Raw genomic sequence first — 13,733 nt, 5'->3', positions numbered from 1 at the left:
CAGGGCCCCCGGAGGTTGATCTGAGGGGCTCTGGGCTGGGAACAGGTCAAGGACCCAGCTCCAGCCCAGCCCTCACCGCACAGAGCGGGAGATCGAGGCCTGGGGATTCGCAGGGTGAGATGGTGGGTGGGAACGGACCTGACTCCAGGACAGGGAGCTTCGAGCGGGAGGATGGAACCCTAAGGTCCCATCCCACTTGGTGACTTCAACCCCTCTGAGCAGGACACAGCCTCTTCCTCCCCTTGCCCTGCTCTGAACAGTAAAGGGGGGCCCCAGAGAACCCCAGAGCCCTGGTCACCACTGCAGTCACCCAAAATCCCACAGAAGCCCATAAATCTCACCATCGTGCAACCAGAGTGCCAAGCTGGGGCGACTGCCAAGCCACTGCGGGACTTGTCACCAGACCCCATGGCACAGTGCCGCCTGGGGTGCGGCAGGGCGTATGGCTCTGCAGGGTCGGGAGTGTGGGGGCGGGGTTGAAGCATCTCATCTCTAACACTGCGGTCCCACCACAGCCCCAGGGAAGCGGCAGGGCAGTGCCACACGGGGCTCCGGGACAGCGCAGCTCAGGGAGCCTGTCCTGGGGACTCCTGCTCCCTGGCCCTGGCCGTCTGCACAGTAAGTGCGAGTGGGTGGGAAGGGCAGAGCGCTGCATGAGAGGACACAGGATGGAAACCCAGAGCCTTAGAGAGGAGTGCCGGGAGCGGGCTGGGCCTCCGACCTGGGTCCCCCGGGGACCCTGCTGGCCTCTGACTGCGACCATCAACACACCAGCCTCCAGGGCTGAGCTGCTGAGACAAGGTTGGCCCTTCCAGCTAAGTGACGTTGGGGACTCAGCTGTTTGGAGAGAAACACAAACCAGAGAGCACCCAGGGCTGCTCAGGGCCTCCCATGCTCCCTGCGTCACCTCCCCACAGGCGCCCGTTTCGGTAGCACCCCGCCCTGCTCCTGTGGAAGGAGGGTCGGAGCCTCCAGGAGCCTGCTGACCCTACGAACAGACGCCCTTTGGGAAGAGAGTCCCGGGTCCTCGGGTGTGCAGGGGGAGCCCTCAGACGCAGCAGGCGGAGAGCCCAGATGTACAGGGGGCTGGCGCTGCCACAGGACGCCCCACTCTGCACATCGAGCCCCCAGGGAAACCCATGCTGTGGAGCCCTGCCCGGGACGTCGGAGTGAGCGCGAGGCACAGCCGGGATTTCACCAGGGTCTTTTGCTCCCCACATGGCGAAAAGCCCTTCGATGGCCGTGAGCTTCCGTAATGGAAATGTTCATCTGACGGCGGCGGCTCACCCCGCAGTCCTCGGGGGCTTTCCTTCGCGAACACCTGGGAGGACCCGCACCTGCGACCCCACCACACCCAGCCAGCTCCCGCTCCTCCGCCCTGCACCGGACCCTCTCCCCACGTCGGTTTCTTCATTTCCCGAATGCCCACCACCCCGTCTGCAGCCTCACTGGCCAGCTCCACCTGCGGCCCGGCGTCTGCAGGGCAGAACCTTCTGGTTCTGGCAGAACTCTCCCTGGCAGGTTTGCCTCCACTGGAGCAGCCTCCCCCAACCCAATCAGCATTTAAACTGCAAATACTAGCCCCCGTGTCTGCAAAACCGAACCGAACGGGACCCACGGCTCTCCTCGGCCGTGCCTCCTTAGACCGTCCCACCTCTGCTCCCGAGAGCAAAGCTCCCCGCGAAGGTGAGCCACGGTCTCGCTGCCCAGTCTCTCCTACGGGCTCCCACCCCCACGGCACCGAGGCTGCGCTGGTCAAGGCCGTCGCTCACCTCCACGTGGCTACGGGCGCCCGTCCCCGGCCAATTCAGCTTTGCCTTCCTCGCCAACGGCAGGTGCCTCCCGGGGGCTTGGGGGCAGGATGCCAGTTCTGAGGCTCAGCGGGCTCATGGGGGCCTGTGAGCTCCCCAGGACGACTCGCCGCTGTGGTCATCGTTCCAGAACAGCTGCCACGGGCAGTTTGCAAGCCCAGGCACGACCGCAAGCGCTGGGAGGCACAATGTCCATGCTGCCTCGTCCTGACCTCAGCCCACCCACTCCTGCTACCCGGAAGGCAAGCCGCCCCACGCCGCGTCCCCATGCTCCTTCTGCAAGAGCAACGGCCGGCCAAGCGGGTGCAGACCCAGCTGTTCCTGGGTGTCACAGCGAGGGCGTCCCGTCCTGTAAGTCCGAGAACCTGCCCACAGCCCCCTGCATTGCCTAGGGACAGTATCTCCAACCTTCCACCACCAGGAACACGCTGTAGAGACAGATTCCTGAGCCACAGCGGCCCCTTAGCCCCACCCGCCCTCACATCTTCATGCATACCCTGAGGACAAGGTCCGAGAAAGCACTGCTCCCTCTGTCCTGACCGGGTGAATGGCCGCCTCCTGGAGCCGCCGCCAGCATCTCATCAAGCCCTTCACCCCACAGCCCCCTCCCCTTGAGCCGACATCTGGAAAACCAGCCTGTTCTGCCTGGGCTCTTGGTTTATAAATCCCTGCAATTATTGTATACACTCAGGCCACATAAATAAATTATGTTACCTAATCCTCACAACGACCTCGGGTTGGAAGCACTGCCTGTCCATCTATCTCACAGAGATCTACATTCGTGGCCTGTCATCTCCCTTCCAATGTGCTTTTAGCATATCGGCAGGCCTGGGCAGCCCTCTCCGCTAATTCCTGCACGTTTGTTCCGTCCAGTCCCCAACGCCACGCCCTCGCTCCCAGCTCCCTGGCACCCACTAATCGACTTCCTGTCTCCAGGGATTTGTCTGCATGGGACATTTTGCATCAGTGACATCATATATGTGGCCTTTCGTGCCTGGCTTCTCCCACTCGGTGTCCTGTTTTCAGGGTTCCTGCCGCAGTATGGATCGGAACCCCATTCCTTTTTATATGGATGTGTATTGTACTGTGTGGCCACCACCCCCTTTTTATAACCAAGGAGACCAGCTGTCCTCAGGGTGCTTGCCCTCGGTGGCTCGGTAGCTGGGAGAGTCGGGTTCATCTTCCTGCACAGCTCATGGGCAGAGAGGTGCCGTGGATCGCAGTGAGAAACGGACACCCAGGGTTGAAAAGGGCATTCTATGGTCTACAAACACTTTCCACTTTTTTATTCTAGCGTTTTCTAAACAATCCTCTAAGGGGGGAAGGCAGCAGTGGTACCACATACACGTCAGAAATCAAAGACCCAAAAACATAGTGCCTTCTGTTTTTGATCGTCAAGTGTCTGCGTGTGCTCGCGAGCGGGAGAGAGAGGGAGAACGCTCCCCAAGGGGGTGTGGTCATGCTGCAATCCCTTCTCCATTTCCCCACCCTGTTAGGATTTGGGGCCCACGTGCACACATGCCACCATGCTGTTCAAGCTGCCGGGGCTGGGATTTGAACCATGGTATGCCATGTGGGATCTGGCTCCCTTAACCACTAGGTCATGAGGCCAGCCTGAAAGTCCAAAAATGCAAGTGGAGGATTTAAGGCTAGAGACCGTTCTTGGAGAATGGAGGCTGCATGTGAATCCAGACACCCCGTAAACGAACACAGCGACCTGAACGCTCTCCCAGGTGGAGGCGAGGTTAGGGGAACAAGTTCTTGGCTTTCTCCCTTCAGCTTATTTTGTAGTAAGTGCCAACCTTCCAGCTGAGAGACAGCTCCACTGAAACTCCATCGAACAACAGTTACTGAGTTTGAATTTTCTTTTTTTTTCAGTCATGCCAAAAGACATATGTGCACATGAAAGTGAAGGAGACAGAGAACCCCCACAGGGCTGATCCCCCACTTGCCAACCCCTTTTGCTGCAGTCCTCCACCCCCCCAGGACCCCGGGCTTGCACACGTATGCTGGGTGTGTCCGCTGCTGGGCTGTGACTCAAACCCTGATCGTCCACGTGGGATCCAGCTTCCTCTCCATGGCACTCGGCTGGGCTCTGGGGTCAGCCCCCACTTACTTTCATTTCAGTATTGCCGAACAAGCCCAGAAATAAAGGCTGGTTGGGATCGGCAGGTGGCATGGTGGTTAAGGCGTTGGACATTCCCACATGGCTGACCACGGTTCAAGTCCCAGACCTGGTAGTTTGCTTTCTCACTTTCCCTCTCTCTCTCTGGCCAAATTAAAATCAATCAATCAATCAAATAAAAGCTGGTGTGTAACTCTTTCAAAGTACAAGGTCCTCGGTTGTAGCCCCGGCCTACAGCTGCACCAAGGGCAGGGGCCTGGGGTATGGATTTTACCAGGTTCCCTTGTAGCTGTGTGAGTGGATGTATCTGTCTAGAAGCCAGTGCTCCAGAGCCTGGCCAATAAAGTCTTCTTTTTTGGGGAGAGGTTTTTGCTACAGGGCGTGTGCGCTCACCAGAAAGACAGAGAGACAGAAAGTGAGAAATGACCCCCCAGGGGGGATGGCCACGCCACAATCCCTTCTCCTCCATTCTCCTTGGGATCTTGGGCCTGCACACACAAGCGCCCGCTATGAGTTTAAGCCACCGGGTCCGGGACTCAAACTGCGTTCGACTACATGGAAGTCCAGTGACATAGCCATTACGCTAATCGCTGGTCCCTAGAGTCTTCTACAGCCTAGTCTAACACAGCTTCCAACGTCCTCTCCCAGCATTCCGAACTCCCTGCACACACCGGATCCACTAAGCACCTCCAGGAGCAGCTTCTACAATGGGAGCTGTGGGCATGAGGGACCCAGGCAGAGCACACGAGTCATCCGAACAAGGTGGGGAACATTATTAGCCATAAAGAGGAAGGAAATTGTTTTTGTTTTTGCCACAGGGCACAGGCACTCGCCAGAGGGAGAGACAGAGAGAGGGAAAGTGAGAAATCACCCCCCCACACACCAAGGGGGGTGGCCATGTTGCGATCCATTCTCTTTCTGGGATTTTAGGCACACTTGCACATGCGCCTGGTATGCTTTTCAAGCTGCTGGGTCTGGGACTCGAACTTATGGGAGTTCAGCGCTTTAACTACCATGCTACCTGCTGGCCCGCAGGAAGGAAATTCTGATACAGGCTACCGCAGGGATGAACCTCGAAGACACGCTGAGAAAAAAAGCCAGACACGAAAGGACAAGTGGTGAACGGAGGGACCTGGAGGGGTGGACTCCTCGGTTACAGCGAGCAGAGGGGTCAGCGTCCGGGCTGTGGGAGGCCGGGGTTGAGCTGGCACTGAGTTCCCGTTTAGGACGATGAAGTCTGAGACGGGAGTATGACACGGTGACTATCGCCTAACATGCGAGTTGGGCGTGGTGGTGTAACCTGTGGTCCCAGCTACTCAGAAGCTGGGACAAGAGCATCGCGACAGTGAGACCCTTATCCTTTCTTCCCCCCTTCAGTTTTTGCGATAGGGTGTGTGCACTCACCAGAGAGAGACTGAGAGAGAGAGAGGGAAAGTGAGAAACCACCCTCCAGAGGGGATGGCCACGCCTCGACCGCTTCTCCTCCACTCTCCCCGCAGGATTCTGACGATGCACGCACATGTGTCTGGCGTGACTTTCATGCCACTGACTCCGAGACTCAAACCGAGCAGCGGCCACACCAGCTGGTAGCCTGACGCCATCCTAAAAACAATAAAGTGGAGGGCCAGCAGGTGGCATGGCGGTTAAGGTGCTAGACCCCACATGGCTGGCCTGAACCAGACCCCAGATCCGGTGGCTTGCTTTCTCACTTTCCTTCTCTCTGAGGGCTATACCCAGTTTTAAAATAATACTAGTAATAAAGAAAATAAGATAAAATAATTCTTTAAAAAAATAATAAAATGAGGAGTCACCGTGGTGAGCCTTCTGTCATGTATATCTGCCACAATAAAAAACGCAAACTGACAAGGGTCACAGGGAAGACGCCAGTGCTGCTAGGCCGTTTCTCCTGTGGCCCAAGTATCGGGCCAAGGCCAGGCCCTCCCAGGGCCCTCTGCACAGTGGCTCCCAGTCCCGGTGGCTCAGCCCAGCCACCGTACTCTGAGAAGATCCGATCTGCGCAGGTGGCAGGACAGGGGCTCAACCATCCTGTGGTCGCCCTTAGCCCGTAGGCAGAGTGAGAAGGGGAGCAAACGTGCGTGGCCCTCCCACTCATAGCTGGCTCCACGGCCCTGCTCGTGGTAGGTGGTCCCAGTGCAGGGACCGCTGGGCAGATGTTCAGGGACACCAGAACAGCACCTGCTCCTGCCACGGCTGTCACCTGACAACCTATGCGACTCAGACTGGTGGCGGAGCCAGCTGCCCCCAGCCCCCCAGTGCGTGCAGGGGTGCGAGGGTCAGACTAAGAGGACGCCTGGATGCCGCTCTCCAGGGCTTGGGGGCGAGGGATCTGGGACCCTCTTGGCCCCTTCCAAGGGTGTGGGTTTGGGGGAGACCAGCTGGGGGCCCAATGCCCTCAGAGTGACAGCCACCCCTTCGAGGCACACAGAGCACTACTAAACACTCCACACCACAAGCTTGTGGAAACAGCTCTCCACCTGGCCTGGAGGCCGCCCTGGCAAGGCAGGAAGACAGAAGCCCAGAAGGGCTGAGACATTAGCAAGGCCGCACCGCGAGTCGGAGCAGAGTGCAATCAGCCCTGCGTCTGCCGGCCTGTGGTCCAGGCTGATCGACTGCACTCCCGGGGGGGAGGGGGCAAAGGTCCTGGGCATCTCGGGTCACCAGCAAGGGCCGAATGCTCAGGAGACAGCGGACGGACAGAGCTGGACCCCGGGCCTGCATCGTCCAGGCCTCCCAGGGCTGCCAGGGTGCACAGCATGGCTGGAAAGCCTCCCAGGGAACTGGCCCCTCTCCACAGAGCTATTGGCTTCCCTTCATCACCCCATAAACTCCTCCAGCTCGTGCAGGATGCCAACCCTCTCCAGGGAGGGAGAGCGCAAGGAACGATCACGCAGGAAGAATAACCTCCAGCCCAACCTGCAAAGCCCCGGTGACACTGGGAAGAAAGGCCCCCAGACAGCGGGCCGCCTTGCCCAGTGCACTGGCTGCACACCGCCCAACTCTGAGCGGGCCCTTCCCAGGGCCCACGGTGTGAACGGCGTCCCCACGGGTCAGGCAGTGCGGGGAGAGGGCCCTGCCTGATTTGGGGCCATGTCTTCAGCCTTCCCGAGGCCCGCCCCTCACTGATGTCCGGTCCCACCTCGAGGACGGCTCAGTTTCCAGGCACAGCTCGCTGGTACCCTTGGGCAGGAAGCACTGGCCGGGGTCAGGGAGGAGCCACGCGACGGGCTTGGCCGCCACTTCCAGAGTCATTCAGGGGCTGGGCTGGAACCCAGGGCGGGGCTGGAACCCAGCGCGGAGCTGGTCATCTTTTATGAGCTGGATCCCACATGTGGGGATTCTGGCTTGTTTTTCTCCTCAAATGAGATGACCAGGCGTTCTCCTTCTCCGGGCTCTGGCAGCTTCCTTTCCTTCCAGTGTTGTATTCTGGGCAGTTCCTCTACCCCCAGCGCCCACTACTTTCCTCCGCTATGACTCCTCTCCTGTTAAGGCCTGGCTCTTCTTCATCATTCTTCTTCTTTTTAATGATTTATTTCATTCCATTTGTCATTATTTTTAAAATTTGACCAGAGAGAGATCCCGCTGCCTTAACCCCATGCCATCTGCTGGCCCACCTGGTGCGTATTTTAACTTTACCTCTTATTTATTTAAATGCATCAAACAGCTATTTTATCAGCCACAGCAACGCAGCGACTCCGGTGCCGGCGTTTCTGCCGGAACTTGTTTACTTGGCCCGGCTCACGGTGCTTTCTCTTCTCTTGTGCCTTGTTATTTTTGACTACAAACTGTTCATTTTCTGTGCAAGCCATTTGTAGACATTCTTTGAGACTCAGGACAAAGGTCTGTTTCCTTCAGAGAGGATTTATATCTGTTTCCCCAAATGCCCGGGTAACCACCCAGCTGAGTCCATGCTAGGTTTGCAGGGGGAGGCTGTTTCAAAGTACCCTCTCGGGAGGTGCTTTCTCCCCCGCTTCCTCCACCCCCACCCTGGACGAGAGATGCACCCTAGAGCAAAACCTAAAACAAACAAAACCAAGGACCCAGGGTCAAAGAGAACGCAGGTCAGTTCTTCATGGAGGGCGATGGCAGGGAGGTGGCCAGGACCGTGTCCGGTATGTGGCCAGTCTGGAGCACCCTTGGCTCTGGCTGTCACCAGGACTGGCTGTGCCCATCCTTCTGCCGATGGCGCCGTGAGCTTTCCAGTCAGGGGCACTTTGTGCCCGAGCTAGCCGGGCTGAGTTCCAGTTACTTCCAAGCAGAAGAGCCCTGCCTGGCTCTGGGGCCGCACAGCGTCCCTTGCCCTAGTGCACACACATACTTACCAAGCAAATCCTTTTCTCCCAAACTCAGAAAGGAACGTTTCACTCTACCCCCAGGTCAAAAATGATGAAGACCTCCAGGCCAGTGAGGGGTTCTTCCCTTATATAACCATCCTGAAAGCCCGCGGTCTGCTCTGAGTCTACGTGGTTGACTGCCAGGGGTAGGGAGGGGTGGGGACGTGTGCTGCCCTTCCACCACGTGGAGACCGCCAAACAGCCTTCCGCGGAACGTGGGCCCTTCCTGGGGGTCGGGGAGCTCTGGCCCACTCGTGAACGTCTTGGAACCACCTGGAAGGCTTCTCCCATCCAGGAGGCGGTCAACACCACGGCTTAGCCCCCGGCACGCGAGGCACCACGCAGGCTGGGTGCTAAACAGATCCAATCCTTGGGACTAACAGAAAACCCAGCACGGGGACCTCGGGAGCCACTCGCCGGAACAGCAGGCCCCTGTGTACAGGCCGCCCCGCTCTGCACGCCTGTTTGTAAATCAGTTGCACGTCAGCGCGCTTGGCTCAGGTTCACATGGCTCTGGACCCCTTGAGGGTGGCTCAGGCCACGGGATCTTTTGTTCAGCTTCAAAACCAGATCCTTCCAACAGATCCCGAGTGAGGACCCTGCTCCTGCCAGCCGCTCACCAGGGCCCTCACCTGCTCCCCTCCCCGGCAGAAGTGTACAGGGAAGGGGAGGGGGGCTGGCAATAAAAGTTCCCCTGTTACACTAACGACAAAGTTTAATTTCTGTAATTGCCCGAGGGTATGTGTGCTCACCGGAGAGAGGAGGGAAAAGAGAGAGAAGGGAAGAAAGCCCCGCCAGTGGGGACTGGTCACACTGTAATCCCTGATCTACCTCCCCATCCTGCCGAGGTTTGAGGCACACAAACATTTTTCTTACGGTTTTAGCTATAGGGTGCGTGCACTTGCCGGAGAGGCAGAGATAGAGAGACGAAAAGTGAGAAATCGCCCCCTAGTGGGGGTGGGCACGCCACAGTCCCTTCTCCGTTCTCCTCCGGAGATTTTGGGCTCACATACACACATACCCAGCCTGAATTTTAAGCCTCCAGGTCTGGGACTCGAACTGCACAGTTGGCCATGTGGGAGTCAAGTGCTTTAACCACCACACCACCTGCTGGTCCCACACCTGTGTTTTTCAAGCCATTAGGGCCGGGATTTGAACCACCATCAGCTCTGTGGGATCCACCTCTCTTTACTAGGCTACAGGTGGTCCCCAGTATGACAGTTCTAAGGCACACACACACACTCTCAGTAGGTGCTCCCTGGGCACTGACCTCGCCCGCGCTCTGGATACTGCCTGGTCGCAAGCTCTGGCAGGCTTCATCGGGGCAGCTTTGAGGCGTCCTGAGGGCCGAGTCACAGACTCTGGCCCTGAGGTCCAGGCAGTGGCTGTGGCTGCAGGTCACGGGAAGGGCGTCACTAGCCACCTCCACGTGTGGCATGAGCCTGGCCTCTGTCCACCTGTGTGGGCAGAACTAACATGCCACTCGTGGAGCTCCCCGCAGTCGGCTGCCTGCATGGAGGAGTGCAGGCTGACGACGCATCCAGGTTGCCTGGGGGATAAATTCCTTTCTGCTTAGAGCTGCTCTGAAGTGTTCAGTGCCAGCTTCTCACCGCAAAGGCTTCACCTGAGCTGGTCCTCACCTGGAGGCTGCCCTCGTGGGCCCAGGTCAGTTCTCGGATCAGCAGCTACTGCCAACCCCAGGAGGCCCAGGACAAGGCGCCATCTCCTCCCTCCAGTCCTGAAGCATGAGTGATCTAAGCTGGCCGGCCGCCGCCACCTCCTCCTCCTCCTCCTCCTGGGTTGGCTAAGAAAGGCTCTCCCTACCCTGCGTGACAATGGTTGCTGCCCGGGCCTCTCCTGCCCTAGCCCTGGCCTGGGGTTACCTCTCACGACGTGGGCTGGAGGTCTGCTCTCCCAGATCCCAGCCGACCAGCATCCCGTGCACAGGCCTTCGTTAGAACGGGCGTGGGTGGTCGGAGGACGGGAAGTGTCTCTGCAGACCCGGGAGCTGACAGCTCGCCCAGGGCCAGCCTGGCCTGGAAGGGGCCCAGCGGGTGTGGGCTAGAGCAGAGGCGGCTGGCTCACTGCTCGGCCTCGGGCAGTTGGATCACCGCAGCCTCTGATCCGGTGTGTGAGCGTGAGTGTGAGTGCATGCGAGAATTCCTAACGGGAATGCTGGGGAGAGCAGGGTGGGAATGTTCCTGAAAATGCAAAGGTTGCCGGTGACACCGCGTCCCGCAAGTGCTTCCCAGGGCCTCACGTAGACCCTACCTGACGGCGGAGCAGAGGGGGCGGGCCCAGCAGTTTCCAGGCCCTCTCCGGTTCCCCAGGCCATAGGCCTACACTCTTTGGAGCTGAGGTATCCAGCCAGACCCCAAGGTACACAGGGCCCATTGAAGCCGTGGGCACTGGAGCGAGCGGTCATCCGAGCTAACAGCAGTTGAACCTCCCAGGCCCCCACCCCGACGCCCACCCCTAGCTGAGGAAGAAGCCCCTGGAAGCAATGGGGGAGGACGAAGAGAAGGCAGACCATCTGGCCGCCCTGAATTATTAACCACGGAGGAGGTGGTGCAGGCGGGGCCGCGGGCGAGGCAGGGAGCCAGAGTGGCTGCTCCGGGAGCTGGGGGGGTGGACTGGGACCCTGGGCTGCACAGAGCTGAGAGAGCCGGAGACAGGATTGGCCTTCTATCCATGCACCTGGGCCATGATCTCCAGCGAGCCCCGGGGCCCCCCCGCATGGAGGTGGTGCTTCCTCCTCCCGGGGTTACTCAGCCATGAAAGATGCACCTTCATCCCCAAACTTTCACTCTAAAGTGTTTATGAGCCAGTGCCCTTGTTCCTGCCTTTTGGACATGGGGCAGAAAGGTAAACTGAGGCCGAGCGCGATCAGTCAACTCAGCCAGCGTCAAACAGCTACCGGAGGGACGAGGCCAGGACACGTGCTGGTCCCCAAGTGCCATCCTAAGTCCCCTCCCATGTGGACTCCTTTCTCCCATGGCTGAGTACATCGGACCGTGTGGGACACCTATCCACAATGTCACTCACAGCCATCGTGTTCCACCCCACGACCTCTCCGCCATTCCTGTGGCTCCCCCTTCCCTGCTGCTCCTGTTCACGGCCGGCAGCTTCACGCTCCATAGTCCTCAAGGACAGAGCCTGACTCACACCTCGGCCCAGCCCCGCAGGAGCTCCGCATCCACGCCAGAAGCAGTTGCCGAAGTCCACGCTTGTCCCTTCTGTGCAAAAGCAGCCCGCCCCCACCCCCACACCTGGTCTACCTGGAAAACTCCCAGGGTGTCTGTCGTGCCCGGCCCTGGTAGGGCGGGTCCCGCGCACTGGAAGCCACATGCTGGCTGTGGCTCGGGTCCCTGGGCTGACCTAGGGCGTGCTCGGTGCACGGATCCTGGGAAGCCCGAGCGGGACCCGGGGTGGTGGCACAATGAGGCCCACCGAGGGCACACGCGCTTCCTCTCGTGCATGTGCACACACGTGCTATGATGGGAAGGAAAACCGCTTTCTCCACACGTGCTCCGACCCGCCTGGCCCGAGGAGAGTAAACCTGTCCTTACGTTTGGGTAATGATCTGCCCCCAAGGTTCGTGGTTTTGAACCTGGGTTTCCCCTAAGTTTTCATGGTCGGGCCTTGGCCCTCTTCCAAGGGCAATAGTGAAAACGTAATTCCTTCGTGGTGTCCCAGGGTGGGGCCTCCGGCGGCGGCAAGATCAGCAGGGGAGGGGAGGAGGCAGCAGAGGCCACGTGGTGACGCCGTCCCCCACTCTGCTCGAACTTGTCTGTCACAGACCTTTGACCTCTCCAGCCACGAGATCATGGGTTTTGTGAATAAACCTCTGCCCCCTCACGAGTTCCCCGGTCACGGACTGAGACAGCGCAGCCACGACCCTGACCCAAAGCCTCTGCCCCCAGGCCACTCTTCCCCACCCCAGCAGCCCCCACGGCAAGCAGGACTGGGGCAGTGCGTGGCGAGGGGCCCCAGGGTCTGCACGGGGTGCAGGAAGGAGCCAGTACACTGCGGAGTGTGGAGACTTGGGCCTTCAGGGTCCGCCAGAACCCTGGCACCCAAGGGGGACGGTAGCCACCAGCAGGTTCCCCCAGAACAGCCAGCAAAGTGAGCCCCTCCCTGCATGCGTGGAGTTCAGGGAGCCCAGGGGCAGACCCCAGGGCTGGAGCAGCTGCCAGGAACAGTGCGGTGGGGCCGAGAAGGCACCGGGGCTCTCACAGAAGGGCCCTGAGGAGCAGGAGGTGGGCGGTGGGTCCCCGGGGCAGCCCCTGGCGCCCTGCCCCCCCCCCCATGCTGGGAGGCAGCCTGTAGCACCTGTCGCTTCCCCTGCAGTGCACCTGGGCCCGTGCTTGCCCCCTCCCAACCCAGCATGCTTCACGGCAAACACAGGGAGCCGGCTCCCCAGGCCCCTCCAGGCAGCAGGGGGCAGCTAGCCCAGCCCGATGCAGGAGCTTTAAAACTCCCAGCCTCTGTGCTCATCTGTAATGGGAGGTGCTGACACATCGCTGAGGGGGCTAGACGTAAGTGCCAGAGCACCCCACGCCGCTCCTGGCAACGAGAAGCGTTCTACCGCCCACGGCGCCGGTAAAAATACCTAACCGCTAGGCGCGGGGCAGATGCTGGCTGGGGGCTGGGCAAGGTCCCGGCGATGGCCCGATGGCACTGCCCAGTGAGCTCCAGGAATCCCAGGGGAGGGACCCGAGGGGGCTGGGCATGGAGGCTACTTGCAACCTGCTGAAAAGCAGCGCTGCCCCTCAGGCCCGGGCAGGGGAGAGTGCAGGCTTTCGCGCTTAGGCCGGTGACCCTGCACTTCTCGGCAGCATTGCTAACCAAGCGCTGACACTTGTGCAGGGGGAGAGTGAGTGGAGAATACAGAGGGGCTATAAATAGCCTCCCTCAGACTATAAATAGCTTTACCTCGCTTCGGGCAGGCTCTTGCTGCCAAATGAGTTACGAAAAAGCAGAAGCATTTGGTTTTCAGAGCCTGCTGGATTTCGGAATTGAGCATGAGCAACTGTGGATGTACCTGCAGGTTCTCTCCGGCCCGTGCGCACCCTGGCTCCTCCCACGCCGACGCAGCACAGAGGAGGGTCATGCGTGCGCTGGCCCCAGGCTCACCAGGCCTCTGACCTTGGGAGGCTCAGTCCAAGGACATGAGTCACGTAAGAAACAAGCGTGTGCGTGCACAGTCATGACACTGCGCGCAGAGGGAACCGAGGCCCTGGAGCCTGGCTTTGGGATGGACCGGTGCTGCCCCCGTGGCCACAGACCCCTGCCAGGCCCAAGCCTGCCCACAGGAAAGGAACAGGCTAGGCCTGCTGGCCCAGAGACAGCCCCTGGCCCCCACTCGGAGGCGGGCAGAGCCCTGGGCAGGCGGTTCTGCTCCTGCAGCTGCTCACGCTTCAGCATCAGCAAGGGAGCCAGGAG

The 13,733-nt window shown here is 59.8% G+C and overlaps 1 protein-coding gene across 1 annotated transcript in view; it reads right to left on the bottom strand.

Moving 5' to 3' along the window:
- Positions 1–13,733, bottom strand: part of PITPNM2 (phosphatidylinositol transfer protein membrane associated 2) — a 79,735-nt gene that overhangs the window by 52,215 nt on the left and 13,787 nt on the right. The window lies entirely within an intron of this gene.

This window comes from Tupaia chinensis, unplaced genomic scaffold, assembly GCF_000334495.1.
Source record: "Tupaia chinensis unplaced genomic scaffold, TupChi_1.0 Scaffold000258_1, whole genome shotgun sequence".
NCBI classification, from domain to species: domain Eukaryota; kingdom Metazoa; phylum Chordata; class Mammalia; order Scandentia; family Tupaiidae; genus Tupaia; species Tupaia belangeri.
The sequence above is the reverse complement of the archived record's forward strand: the minus strand, read 5'-3'. Positions and strand labels throughout refer to the sequence as shown.